The following is a 13,887-nucleotide window of genomic DNA, read 5'->3' on the forward strand; positions in this document are numbered from 1 at the left end:
CAACAGTTTCATGTTGTGAACCACAGGCATTGCTGCCCTAAAGAGAGGAGATGATCGACAACGGTCAACAACAGCGGCAGATGACCGCTATATTGTGCAACAGGCAAGAAGCGGCCGACGTAAAACGGCGGGTGATATTGCCGCCATATTTAAGAGGACTGCGAGGCACGCACTTTGACGCTCAACAGTGGCACGGCGGCTGCGTGGGGGTGGGTCTCTTTGCCCGACGACCAATATGTTGTTTTCCATTTGACACCCGAACATCGCCAGCACCGATCCCGATGGTGCCAAGAACATAGGGAATAAACCAGCAAGGCACAGAATCACCTGCTCTTCTCGGATGTAAGTAGGAGGGTGAGTCAAATGAAAACCTTAAATATTTTTTTAATATTATTTATTGTGCAGAAGTGCTACAAAGCTGTATCACTATTCAACATAATCTCCCCCACGCTCAATGCAAGTCCTCCAGTGCTTACGAAGTGCATAACTGCCTTTAGAAAAAAATTCTTTTCGTAGTCCGCGCAACCACTCACGCACCGCGTGGTGTACCTCTTCATCAGAACGGAACTTCTTTCCTGCCATTGCGTCTTTGAGTGGTCAAACATATGGAAATCATTTGGGGCAAGGTCTCGTGAGTATGGTGGATGAGGAAGACATTCAAAATGCAGGTCTGTGATTGTTGCAACTGTCGTACGGGCAGTGTGGGGCCTTGCATTATCATGTTGCAAAAGGACACCTCCTGACAGCAATCCACGTCGCTGTGATTTGATTGCAGGCCGCAGATGATTTTTTTAGGAGATCTGTGTATGATATGCCCGCTTCTCGTGGTCGTGCGGTAGCGTTCTCGCTTCCCACGCCCGGGTTCCCAGGTTCGATTCCCGGCGGGGTCAGGGATTTTCTCTGCCTCGTGATGGCTGGGTGTTGTGTGATGTCCTTAGGTTAGTTAGGTTTAAGTAGTTCTAAGTTATAGGGGACTGATGACCTAAGATGTTAAGTCCCAAAGTGCTCAGAGCCATTTGAACCTTTTAGGCATGTAATGCTCACAAATGACGCCTTTTTCGTCCCAAAAGAGAGTCAGCATAACCTTCCCTGCTGATGGTTCTGTTCGGAACTTCTTTGGTTTTGGTGATGAGAAATGGCGCCATTCCTTGCTCGCTCTCCTCGTTTCCGGTTGATGGTGGTGAGCCCGGGTTTCGCCTCCAGAAACGATTCTTGCAAGGTAGTCATCACCTTCTCGTTCAAAGCGCCGAAGAAGTTCCTGACAAGCGTCAATACACGTCGTTCTCTCATTTCAGGAGTCAGCTGTCGTGGCACTCATCTTGTAGATACTTTTGGAAACTGTAGCATGTCACGCACAATGTGGTGTGCTGACCCATGACTAATATGTAAACATGCTCCAGTATCATTCAGTGTCAGTCGGCGGTTTTCCTTCACTGTGGCTTCAACTGCTGCAAGGTTGTGTGGAGTCACAACTCGTTGTGCCTGACCTGAACGAGGAGCATCTTCCACTGAAGGTACATCATTTGCGAACATCCTACTCCATTCGTAGACTTGCTGCTGCGGCAAACATGCATCACCGTACTAAACCTTCATTCGTCGATGAATTTCAATAGGTTTCACTCTTCACTGCGCAAAAACAGAATAACAGAACGCTGTTCTTTTCTGGTGCAAGGCACAAGTGGGACGACCATCTTTATACTGATACTGCGACAGTATGTGTGCATCTGCACTATGCTGCCACCTACAGGCCATTCTGCACGCTGTTTGTAGCACGCTTACCAACTTACAGGACATTTTAGATTTGTTATTGATTCCCGTCGTAGATTCAATTTAGTAGTGTTTCTCGTCGTACGCTCATACGTACTGCGACCAGGAACATTGTCGAACATGATCGTTTCCGTACCCTTTATGTTATGGTCTGGGGACTCATAATGCTATAGGGCCAAACTGACGTCCAGATCCTTGAACATCTACACTCACTAGTTGACGTTTCTTCTCCGTGAGCGTCTTTTCAGAGGTTCATTCCACTCTGACTCCATTTTTATGGATCAATGTGTGGTTGCATCGAACTGCGCAGTTGGAGATCGTGGAATGAGAGGATATTCTGCGAATGGACTATCCTGTCAGTTCTCCCGGCTTAAATCCCATCGAGCACGTGTGGGTTGCGGTGGGGAGGGGTATTGGAGCATGTCCACAAATGGTTCAAATGGTCCTGAGCACTATGGGACTTAACATCTGAGATCATCAGTCCCCTAGACTTAGAATTACTTAGACCTAACCTACCTAAGGACATCACACACGTCCACGCCAGGTAGGATTCCAAGCTGCGACCGTAGCAGCCGCGTGGTTGCGGACTGAAGCGCCTAGAACCGCTTGGCCACAGCGGCCGGCGCACGTTCACATCTACCAGCGACCATCGAGCAGTTCTCAGTCGCGCTGGTGGAGGAGTGGAACGGCCTACCACAAGAACTCCTCAACAACCTAGTGGCCAGCGTGCGAGGACGTCTTCCTTGGTGATCACACGACATATTGAGAACCATGTCCGGCTTTTGTAACGTCCAGGGGACAGTCATTGTCTTTCAATGAACGTGTGATTTCTGTTCTTCTTTTTCTTTCGGATGCCTTCTGTACTATACTATAGCAGTTCTTTCTATGTATAGTCCAAGTTTTATCGGACTACGTTATGCAGCTTTGGCACATTAAGGGAAAATTACTTTCGTTCTCTAGGGTTTCACATCAATGTACTTACAACAAGGAACTCGTGATGCGTAAGCATGACTTCCGAGGATGGTGTCACAATCGCTTTCACAAAATGAAGCCCAATGGATAACATAACTAAAAAACGGGTGATCAGCCAACATACTATTTTATGGTACCAAAAGTAACTTTCCAGTGGGGTGTTGACACTGTAAAGATTGTACACTAGCAACAGAAGCAGAGGTGTTAACAATGCCGACTAAGAATGTAATTTGCCTGAGATATAAAAGAACGCAAAGTCAGACTTACTGTTACAGGGTAAAAGATTACTTTTATTGAAACATGTAATGCCTACAAAATTGTGATTAAGCCCTTCCCACTTATCAACTACTTAAACATATCGTATGCTTCTCGAAAGAAAGATTTACTTAAAGTAAGTTTGAAAAAATGTATCAGAACATAAAACTGAGTTAGAGCGCTAAGCGTAATATTTGTGAGAATAAAGAGTAGAAACAACTCATTTGTTGTGTGAGCATTAACACAGTGGAAATTCGGAAATTTGTGGTAAGTTCTATGGGACCAAACTGCTGAGGCCATCGGCCAATAGGTTTACAAACTACACTCCTGGAAATGGAAAAAAGAACACATTCACACCGGTGTGTCAGACCCACCATACTTGCTCCGGACACTGCGAGAGGGCTGTACAAGCAATGATCACACGCACGGCACAGGGGACACACCAGGAACCGCGGTGTTGGCCGTCGAATGGCGCTAGCTGCGCAGCATTTGTGCACCGCCGCCGTCAGTGTCAGCCAGTTTGCCGTGGCATACGGAGCTCCATCGCAGTCATTAACACTGGTAGCATGCCGCGACAGCGTGGACGTGAACCGTATGTGCAGTTGACGGACTTTGAGCGAGGGCGTATAGTGGACATGCGGGAAGCCGGGTGGACGTACCGCCGAATTGCTCAACACGTGGGGCGTGAGGTCTCCACAGTACATCGATGTTGTCGCCAGTGGTCGGCGGAAGGTGCACGTGCCCGACGATCTGGCACCGGACCGCAGCGACGCACGGATGCACGCCAAGACCGTAGGATCATACGCAGTGCCGTAGGGAACCGCACCGCCACTCCCCAGCAAATTAGGGACACTGTTGCTCCTGGGGTATCGACGAGGACCATTCGCAACCGTCTCCATGAAGCTGGGCTACGGTCCCGCACACCGTTAGGCCGTCTTCCGCTCACGCCCCAACATCGTGCAGCCCGCCTCCAGTGGTGTCGCGACAGGCGTGAATGGAGGGACGAATGGAGACGTGTCGTCTTCAGCGATGAGAGTCGCTTCTGCCTTGGTGCCAATGATGGTCGTATGCGTGTTTGGCGCCGTGCAGGTGAGCGCCACAATGAGGACTGCATACGACCGAGGCACACAGGGCCAACACCCGGCATCATGGTGTGGGGAGCGATCTCCTACCCCGGCCGTACACCTCTGGTGATCGTCGAGGGGACACTGAATAGTGCACGGTACATCCAAACCGTCATCGAACCCATCGTTCTACCATTCCTAGACCGGCAAGGGAACTTGCTGTTGCAACAGGACAATGCACGTCCGCATGTATCCCGTGCCACCCAACGTGCTCTAGAAGGTGTAAGTCAACTACCCTGGCCAGCAAGATCTCCGGATCTGTCCCCCATTGAGCATGTTTGGGACTGGATGAAGCGTCGTCTCACGCGGTCTGCACGTCCAGCACGAACGCTGGTCCAACTGAGGCGCCAGGTGGAAATGGCATGGCAAGCCGTTCCACAGGACTACATCCAGCATCTCTACGATCGTCTCTATGTGAGAATAGCAGCCTGCATTGCTGCGAAAGGTGGATATACACTGTACTAGTGCCGACATTGTGCATGCTGTGATGCCTGTGTCTATGTGCCCGTGGTTCTGTCAGTGTGATCATGTGATGTATCTGACCCCAGGAATGTGTCAATAAAGTTTCCCCTTCCTGGGACAATGAATTCACGGTGTTATTATTTCAATTTCCAGGAGTGTACTTGGCTCTGAGCACTATGCGACTTATCTTCTGAGGTCATCAGTTCCCTATAACTTAGAACTACTTAAACCTAACTAACCTAAGGACATCACACACATCCATGCCCGAGGCAGGATTCGAACCTGCGACCGTAGCAGTCGCGCGGTTCCAGACTGTAGCGCCTAGAACCGCGCGGCCACTCTGGCCGGCTGCAAACTGCTTACCCTAACTTAAACTATCTTACGCTAAGGACAACACACACACCCATGCCCGAGGGAGGACTCGAACCTTCTACGGGGCGAGCCGCGAGAATCTTGGCAAAGCGCCCTAGACCGCGCGGCTAACACTGTGGATTAGGCATTCAGAACTGAGTGGATAGCTTTGTTGAAAATGAAGCACGCGCTATTCAACTACAGCTAAATTAGTCACTAAGCGAAGGTGGACTCTGACCACAATCTACTGGTCATGAACTGTGGATTAAAACTGAAGAAACTGCAAAAAGAATTGAATTTGAGGAGATGGGACCTGGGTAAACTGAAAGAACCAGAGGTTGTACAGAGTTTCAGGAGAGCATTAGGAAACGACTGACAAGAATGGAGGAAAGAAATGCAGTAAAAGAAGAATGGGTAGCTTTGAGAGATGAAATAGTGAAGGCAGCGGAGGATCAAGTAGGTAAAAAGACGAGGGCTAGTAGAAATCTTTGGGAAACAGAAAAGATACTGAATTTAATTGACGGAAGGAGAAAACACAAAAATGCATTAAGTGAAGCAGGCAAAAAGAATTACAAACATCTCAAAAATCAGATCGACAGGAAGTGCAAAATGGCTAAGCATTGATGGCTAGAGGACAAACGTAAGGATGTAGAGGCTTACCTCACTAGGGGTAAGATAGATATTGCCTACAGGAAAATTAAAGAGACCTTTGGAGAAAAGAGAATCACTTGTATGAATATCAAGAGCTCAGATGGAAACCCAGTTCTAAGCAAAGAACGGAAAGCAGAAAGGTGGAAGGAGTATATAGAGGATCTATACAAAGGCGATGTACGTGAGGACAATATTATGCAAATAAAAGAGGATGTAGATGGAGATGAAAGGAGATATGATACTACGTAAAGGGTTTGACAGAGCACTGAAAGACCTAAGTCCAAACTAGGCCCCGGGCGTAGACAACATTCCATTAGAATTACCATCTGGTGAGCAAGATGTATGAGACAGGTGAAATACCCTCAGACTTCAAGAAGAATGTAATAATTCCAATCCCAAAGAAAGCAGATGTTGACAGATGTGAAAATTACCGAACAATCAGTTTAATAAGTCACGGCCGCAAAATACTAACACGAATTCTTTACTGACGAATTGAAAAACTGGTAGAAGCCGACCTCGGGGAAGATCAGTTTGGATTCCGCAGAAATATTGGAACGTGTGAGGCAATAATGACCCTACGAGTTATCTTAGAATATAGATTAAGAGAAGGCAAACCTACATTTCTAGCATTTTTAAACTTAGAGAAAGCTTTTGACAATGTTGACTGGAGTACTCTCTTTCAAATTCTGAAGGTGGCAGCAGTAAAATACAGGGAGCGAAAGGGTATTTACAATTTGTACAAAAACTAGATGGCAGTTATAAGAGTCGAGGGACGTGAAAGGGAAGCAGTGATTGGGAAGGAAATGAGACAGAGTTGTAGCCTCTCGTCGATTTTATTCAATCTGTATATTGAGCAAGCAGTAAAGGAAACAAAAGAAAAATTCGGAGTAGGTATCAAAATATATGGAGAAGAAATAAAAACTTTGAGGTTCGCCGATGACATTGTAATTCTGTCAGAGACAGCAAAGGACTTGGAAGAGAAGTTGAACGAATGGACAGTGTCTTGAAAGGAGGATATAAGATGAACATAAACAAAAGCAGAACGAGGATAATGGAATGTAGTCGAATTAAGTATGGTGATGCTGAGGGAATTAGATTAGGAAATGAGACAATTAAAGTAGTGAAGGAGTTTTGCTATTTGGGGAGCAAAATAACTGATGATGGTCGAAGTAGAGAGGATATAAAATGTAGACTAGCAATGGCAAGGAAAGCGTTTCTGAAGAAGAGAAATTTGTTAACATCGAGTACAGATTTAAGTGTCAGGAAGTCGTTTCTGAAAATATTTGTATGGAGTGTAGCCATGTATGGAAGTGAAACATGGACGATAAATAGTTTGGACAAGAAGAGAATAGAAGCTTTCGAAGTGTGGTGCTACAGAAGTATACTGAAGATTAGATGGGTAGATCACATAACTAATGAGGAGGTATTGAATAGAATTGGGGAGAAGAGGATTTTGTAGCACAACTTAACTACAAAAAGGAGTCGGTTGGTAAGACATGTTCTGAGGCATCAAGAGATTACCAATTTTGTATTGGCGGGCAGCGTGGAGGGCAACAATCGTAGAGGGAGACCAAGGGATGAATACACTAACCAGATTCAGAAGGATGTAGGTTGCAGCAGGTACTGGGAGATGAAGAAGCTTACACAGGATAGAGTAGCACGGAGAGCTGCATCAAATGAATGAGTGGGGAGAAAGACTGAGTTCTGTAATAAATTTCAGCTAATAATGGCGAATACTGTGTTCAAGAATCACAAGAGGAGGAGGTATACTTGGAATTGGCCCGGTGATACGGGAATATTTCATTTAGATTATATCATAGTTACACAGAGCTTCATAAATCAGATACTGGATTGAAAGGCGTACCCAGGAGCTGATGTAGTCTTAGATCACAGTGTAGTAGTGATGAAGAGCAGGCTGAAATTTAAGAGATTAGTCAGAATAATGAAACCACAAAAAAGTGGGATACAGAAGTATTAAGGGATAACGAAATATGATTGAATTCCTCTAAGGCTAAAGATGCAGAAATAAGGAGTATCTCAGTGGGCAGTACAGTTGAAGAGGAATGGACATAATTAAAAAGGGCAATTACAGAAGTTGGACAGAGAAACATAGGTACAAAGAAAGTAACAGCAAAGAAACCTCGTGTAGTAAAAGAAATTTTGAAGTTGATCAATGAAAGAAAGAAGCATAAAAATGTTCAGGGAAGTATAGGAGTACAGAAATACAATTTGCTGAGGAATGAAATAACTAGGAAGTTCAGGGAACGCAAGAAGAAATGGTTGCATGAAAAATGTGAAAACATCGAAAAACGACTGACTCAGCATTCAGGAAAGTCAAAACAACCTTCGATGAAATTGAAAGCAAGGGTGATGATATTAAGAGTGCAACGAGAAGTCCACTGTTAAATGCAGAGCAGAGAGCGGATAGGTGGAAAGAGTACATTGAGGGGCTCTATGAGGGGAAAGATTTGTCTGATGTGAGAGAAGAAGAAAGAGGAGTCGATTTAGAAGAGGTAGAGGATCCAGTATTAGGATCGGAATTAAAGAGAACTTTGGAGAACTTAAAATCAAATAATACACCGGGGATAGATAGCATTCCATCAGAATTTTTTATATCATTGGGGGAAGTGGCAAACGAAACTACTATTCACGTGAGTTTGTAGAATGTATGAGTGTGGCGACATACCATCTGATTTTCAGAAAAATACTATCCACACAATTCCGAAGACTGCAAGAGCTGACAAGTGCCAGAATTATCGCATAATTAGATTAACAGCTTATGCATCCAAGCTGTTGACAGGAATACTATACAGAAGCAATCGAAAAGAAAATTGAGGATGTGGTTGGCTTTAGGAAAGCTAAAGGCTCCAGAGAGACAATTCTGAATTTACGGTTGGTAATGGAAGTAAGATAAAAAAATCAAGACATGTTCATAGGATTTTTCGACCTGGAAAAAGCGTTCGATGATTTAAGTTGGTGCAAGGTGTTCGAAATTCTGAGATCAAAAAAAGAGTAAGCTATAGGGGGAGACGTAATGTACAATGTGTACAACAGCCAGGAGGGAATAATAAGAATGGACGACCAAGAACAAAGTGCTCGGTTTAAAAAGGGTGTAAGATAGGGATGTAGTCTTTCGCCCCTACTGTTCAATCTGTACATCGAAGAAGCAATGACGGAAATAAAATAAAAGTTCAGGAGTGGAATTAAAATTCAAAGTGAAAAGATATCAATGATACGATTCATTGATGGCATTGCTATGCTGAGTGAAAGTAAAGAAGAATTATGTGATCTATTGAATGGAATGAACAGTCTAATGAGAACCGAAATGGATTGAGAGTAAATCGAAGAAAGTCGAAAGTGATTAGAAATAGCAGAAATGAGAACAACGAGAAACTTAACATCTGGGTTGATGGTAGCGAAGCAATTAAGGAATTTCCTTGCCTAAGCAGCAAGATAACAATGTCGGACAGATCAAGGACATCAAAAGCACACTAGCACTGGCAAAAATTGCATTTTTGGCCAAGAGAAGTCTGCTAGAATGAAACACAGTCCCTAATTTGAGGAAGAAATTTCTGAGAATGTACATATGGACACAGCATTGCACGGTGGTGAAACATGGATTGTGGGAAAACCGGAAAGGCAGAGAATGTACGCATTTGAGATGTGGTGCAGGTAAGGAGTGAGGATGCTGTGTGTGGAATCGGAGAGGAAAGAAAAACGTGTAAAACACTGAGAAGGAGAAAGGACAGACTGATAGGACTTCTGTTAAGACGTGAGAGAATGACTTCCATGGCACTAGAGGGAACTGTAGAGGACAAGAATTGTAGAGACAAACAGAGTTGGAATACATCCAGCAAATAATTTATGACGTACGTTGCAAGTGCTGATTCGAGACGAAGAGGTTGGCACAGGAGGCGGGGTTAGTGACGGGCAGCATCAAATAGCTTTTACGCAGTTCGTCATCCGAGCAATGTAGTCCAATTGTTGACAATGAAATTGTTTTCTGAAGTTGCGGGCTTTAAATCTTTATGTAGCTATCCTGATGCTGTTTCACCAAGTCAAGCGAATGTCAAATGGTTCCTTAAAAGAGCCACAACCGATCTTGCCACAGCCTACTTCATCAGACCATGTACTATGTCTGTACTGTCACAGACGTCGACGAGATGTTAAATGGATCCGGTTTTGGGAGATGTGAGATTCAAATCCCCAAAAGCAGTTCGGGGTAGAACTTTGATCCAGGACGCGGCCCTTTTCCCGTCTCATGTTTGTCCACAAGAATTTGTACTCCGTCTTTAACGACACTGTTGACAATGAGACGTTAAATATAAAGCTCAGTCCCTATCCACCGAGGCGTTAAGCCCCGATATGTGTTTTACGGAGTCCCTCGACTGCCCATATTTCATACATTTTGATTTTCTTTATATTGCCTGCACACACCGGGTGAATCGAAAAGAAACAGCTGTTTAGTACGGACGAACTGTAAAAGATAGAAACACATTGCGCATGCCACTGCATAGAGGAAGGTTTAAAGTTTTCACACAGCTGTGCTGCTGTTTGTTTGCAGCAACATGCCGACTACACGACAAGATAAATCTTTTTGTTTATTAGAATTTGCGCGAAATCATCCATCATTCATATGCAAAGTGCATTTCGCCGTCGATTTAGTAAGAAGCCACCTCTGCATAAGCAGGTTTCCTACTGGCGTACAAAATTCTTCGACTGAAGAACTGCCCAACTTGTCTTCCACGGATGCATCACTTTGGCTCTCACTGGAACGTTCTAGACGCTGCCATTACATCTGTATAAGCAGAAGACCGTGCCTGCACCGGCTGTCAGTGTTTCTAACTCCTGTTGACGACAGCGGAGAGAGCGATAGAAATACTACGGTCGCAGGTTCGAATCCTGCCTCGGGCAAGGATGTGTGTGATGTCCTTAGGTTAGTTAGATTTAAGTATTTCTAAGTTCTAGGGGACTGATGACCTCAGATGTTAAGTCCCATAGTGCTGAGAGCCAGAGCGATCGAAAGCTTGAGTGTTTTATTCGAAGTGAGTCAGCTTGTAAACCGAGAAGATTTTATTAAAAGACAGAATCTTTGTCCCACCTATGGCAGCTACTCTTCGAGAGTTGAGAAATCGAATTTTTGAAGCTGTCGTTTCAATAAATTGGGACCTGTTGATTCGTGTGTTGAATGAAATGCACTACGTTTCGATATTTCTGGAGTAACATATGGTGCTCGTGTTCAGTGTTTGGCAAAGAGCTGTGAGAATATAAAACTTTGAACTTCCTCTATGTAGTGACGTGCGCAATGTGTTTTTATCTTTCATAGTTTGTAATAAAAAGTTGAAATCTATTCTTTCTTTTTGAATCGCATTTCGGAGCGAGATCTCCATCATCAGAGTTTCTCATGTCCACTTGAGACTTTGCTTCAAAACCTAAGGAAATAGTTGCACATGAGTGAGGTTACATTGTTGTTTAACAGAAACCATATGAGCGCTAGCGAAAACAATTTACGGTATCATATAGCCTATTCGAAAAATGTTCTTCACTGGTAATCCATTGCGAAACTCTACTAAATTGTTCGGTTTCCATTGTATGTATGTCGTCAACAAATAGTGAAACTAAACGTCCTAGATGTCCAAAGTTGTTTGGTTAGAGTATCTCTAGTTTCAGCAGACAATACAAGGTGTCCTGATTGAAGCGCCTTGAACAGAGATCCGTTTAGGTACAATGGCCAACGACGATATCGCCTCTGATTGTGGTCCAGGTGTCCTGTTATCACCTGTCTTGTGTATTTTTGGGATTTCATAATGTGCGCGGTAAGGCTTCAGGTTGTTTTTAACGCTCCGGAAATGTTTCTGTCCCAAATTTATTTGCTGCAAATACAGCAAAGCCTTCCTGTAATACTGTAAGTCATCTCTCAGTGCAAATAACGTGATTTAATGCTGATAATGCTCTATACTTTAAGAATTTTACTTGCACAGCAATTCCGTGTACTCAATTTTTATTGAAGTCTGTGTAATTTGGATTGTCATGTACTTTTTTTTGAATTAGTGCGCCCTTTTCGATGTAGAAACTATCGATAGGCTTCTTTTGTAATTTGGCTACACTGGAATTACTTTTCCCCCATTTTTTTTATCCTACAGCTATTCTAAATGTGATAACTAGTATTGATTTTATGTATGTTCTCAGTATAAGACACGTCATGAGATCCAAAAGAGTAATCAAAATACTTTGCGCAAAGACGAGAAAAGTGATGTAAAACTTAGTGCGTCGATGAAATAAAACTTATGAAACTTATTACTGTGGTCGGCTCCCCTTATTGTGTGTACGTATAGAAAATCATAACTCATGGCTTTGTTTCCACTATTCTTGATGGTTCCTGAAAATATGTTCTGAGTAACAACGGACTGTTCCATTTAGTCAGTACTTGATATGTATAGCCACACGGGAACGCCATTTGGCCAGTCTGTTATGAAATAATGCACTAGAAATGCTGCTTTGCTTTCGCTTATCAAATACAGCTTTCCTTGTGTTCGATAGGTAACTGCATCCCATTGCGACGTCACGTAATTCTACATTCCGTGGGTACTCTGGCAGCCCAATAAGTGAGAGTAGGGTAGGAGACGTCGAAATGAGAGGAATTTCCCAGGTAATTATAGGTCACAAACGCACCAGTGTGCATGCACGACCACACAACGACTGCCAGTATGTGGATAGTGTACGGAAGTGTGTGTATTTGAACTAATTTCTTTCAGCTAATACCTCTTACGTTAAAGATCGCAGATACTGGTGAAATTATCTGAAGATAATGATTCCAGTTGAATAGAAGAAGCTAGGCAAACTATGAATTGCTATCCATAGCTGGTCATGTTAGGCACGAATTTTGTGTGATATTTACGGGGTAAAGCGTAATATGAAATCAACAACGATAAAAGGACCCCAGTATCTTTAATTTGTTAAGATAGTTAACTGCACTCTAGAAACAGCACTGCAGTAAAGTTTGACACTTCGTACTACACACTGATGTGGCAAAAGTCGTGGGATACCTCCTAATATCGTGTCGGATCTCATTTTGCCCAGCGTAATCCTGTAGCTCGACTTGGAATGGATTCAACAAGTCGTTGAAAGTCCCCTGCAGAAATACTGAGCCATGCTGCCTCTACAGCTGTCGATAATTGCATAAGTATTGTCCGTGCAGCATGTTGTGCACGAACTGATGTGTCTATTATGTCCCACAAATGTTCGATGGGATTTATGTCGGGCTATCTGGGTATCCAAATCATTCGCTAGAATTGTCCAGAATGTTCTTCAGACCAATCGCGAACAATTGTAGCCCAGTGACACGACATCGGTTTGGGAACATGAAGTCCATTACTCTGTAGATTGTCTACAAATAGCCGAACATAATCATTTCCAGTCAATGATTGGTTCAATTGGATCAGAGGACCCAGACCAGTCCATGTAAACACAGCTCACACCGTTATGGAGCCACCAACAGGTTGCAAAGTGTCTTGTCGAAAACTTGGGTCCATGGCTTCGTGGAGTCAGCGTTCTACTGGAACCCTACCGTCAATCAGCTCTTACCAACTGAAGTAGTGGCTCATCTGACCAGGCCACGTTTTCCAGTAGTCTAGGATCCAACCGATGCGATCACGAGCCCAGGAGAAGCGCTGCAGGCAATCTCGTCTGGTGCCATAGACCATTAACATCAAACTGCCGCACTGTTCAATCGGATATGTCCGCCGTGCGCTCCACTTTGATTTCTGCGGTTAGTTCACGCAATGTTGCTTGTCTGTTAACACTGACAACTCTACGCAAACGCCGCTGCCTTCGGTCGTTAAGTGAAGGCTATCGACCACTGTGTTGTCCGTGGTGAGAGGTAATCCCTAAAATTTGGTATTCTCGACACTCTCTTGTCACTGCGGATCTCTGAATATTGAGTCCCCTAACGATTTTCGAAATGGAATGTCCCATGCGTCTATCTCGAACTACTATTCCATATTCAAAACCTGTTAAAACCCATCGTGCGGCCATAACCACTTCGGAAACCTTTTAACGTGAATCACCTAAGTAGAAACGACAGCTCCGCCATTGCCCTGCACTTTTATATCTTGTGTAAATTTTAGTACAGAAACTGATTTCGTTTATTTTTTAAAACGCGTGTTTATTTGTAATCAATGTTTGTTCTGCTGAAAGACGTACGCAGATACGTGACATTACGTCTCTGTCAATAATAAATTCTGATTGAGAACAAAGGAAATTGAAATTAATTACTCTTCCTACAAATCATAAAGAAATCAATTCT

The 13,887-nt window shown here is 43.8% G+C and overlaps 1 protein-coding gene across 1 annotated transcript in view; it reads left to right on the forward strand.

Annotated features, from left to right (window-relative positions):
- The window catches only part of LOC126349718 (kinesin-like protein KIF12), a 568,557-nt gene that overhangs the window by 52,590 nt on the left and 502,080 nt on the right, over window positions 1-13,887 (forward strand). The gene's annotated exons all lie outside the window — the stretch shown is intronic.

Source organism: Schistocerca gregaria, chromosome 1 (assembly GCF_023897955.1).
Source record: "Schistocerca gregaria isolate iqSchGreg1 chromosome 1, iqSchGreg1.2, whole genome shotgun sequence".
NCBI classification, from domain to species: Eukaryota; Metazoa; Arthropoda; class Insecta; order Orthoptera; family Acrididae; genus Schistocerca; species Schistocerca gregaria.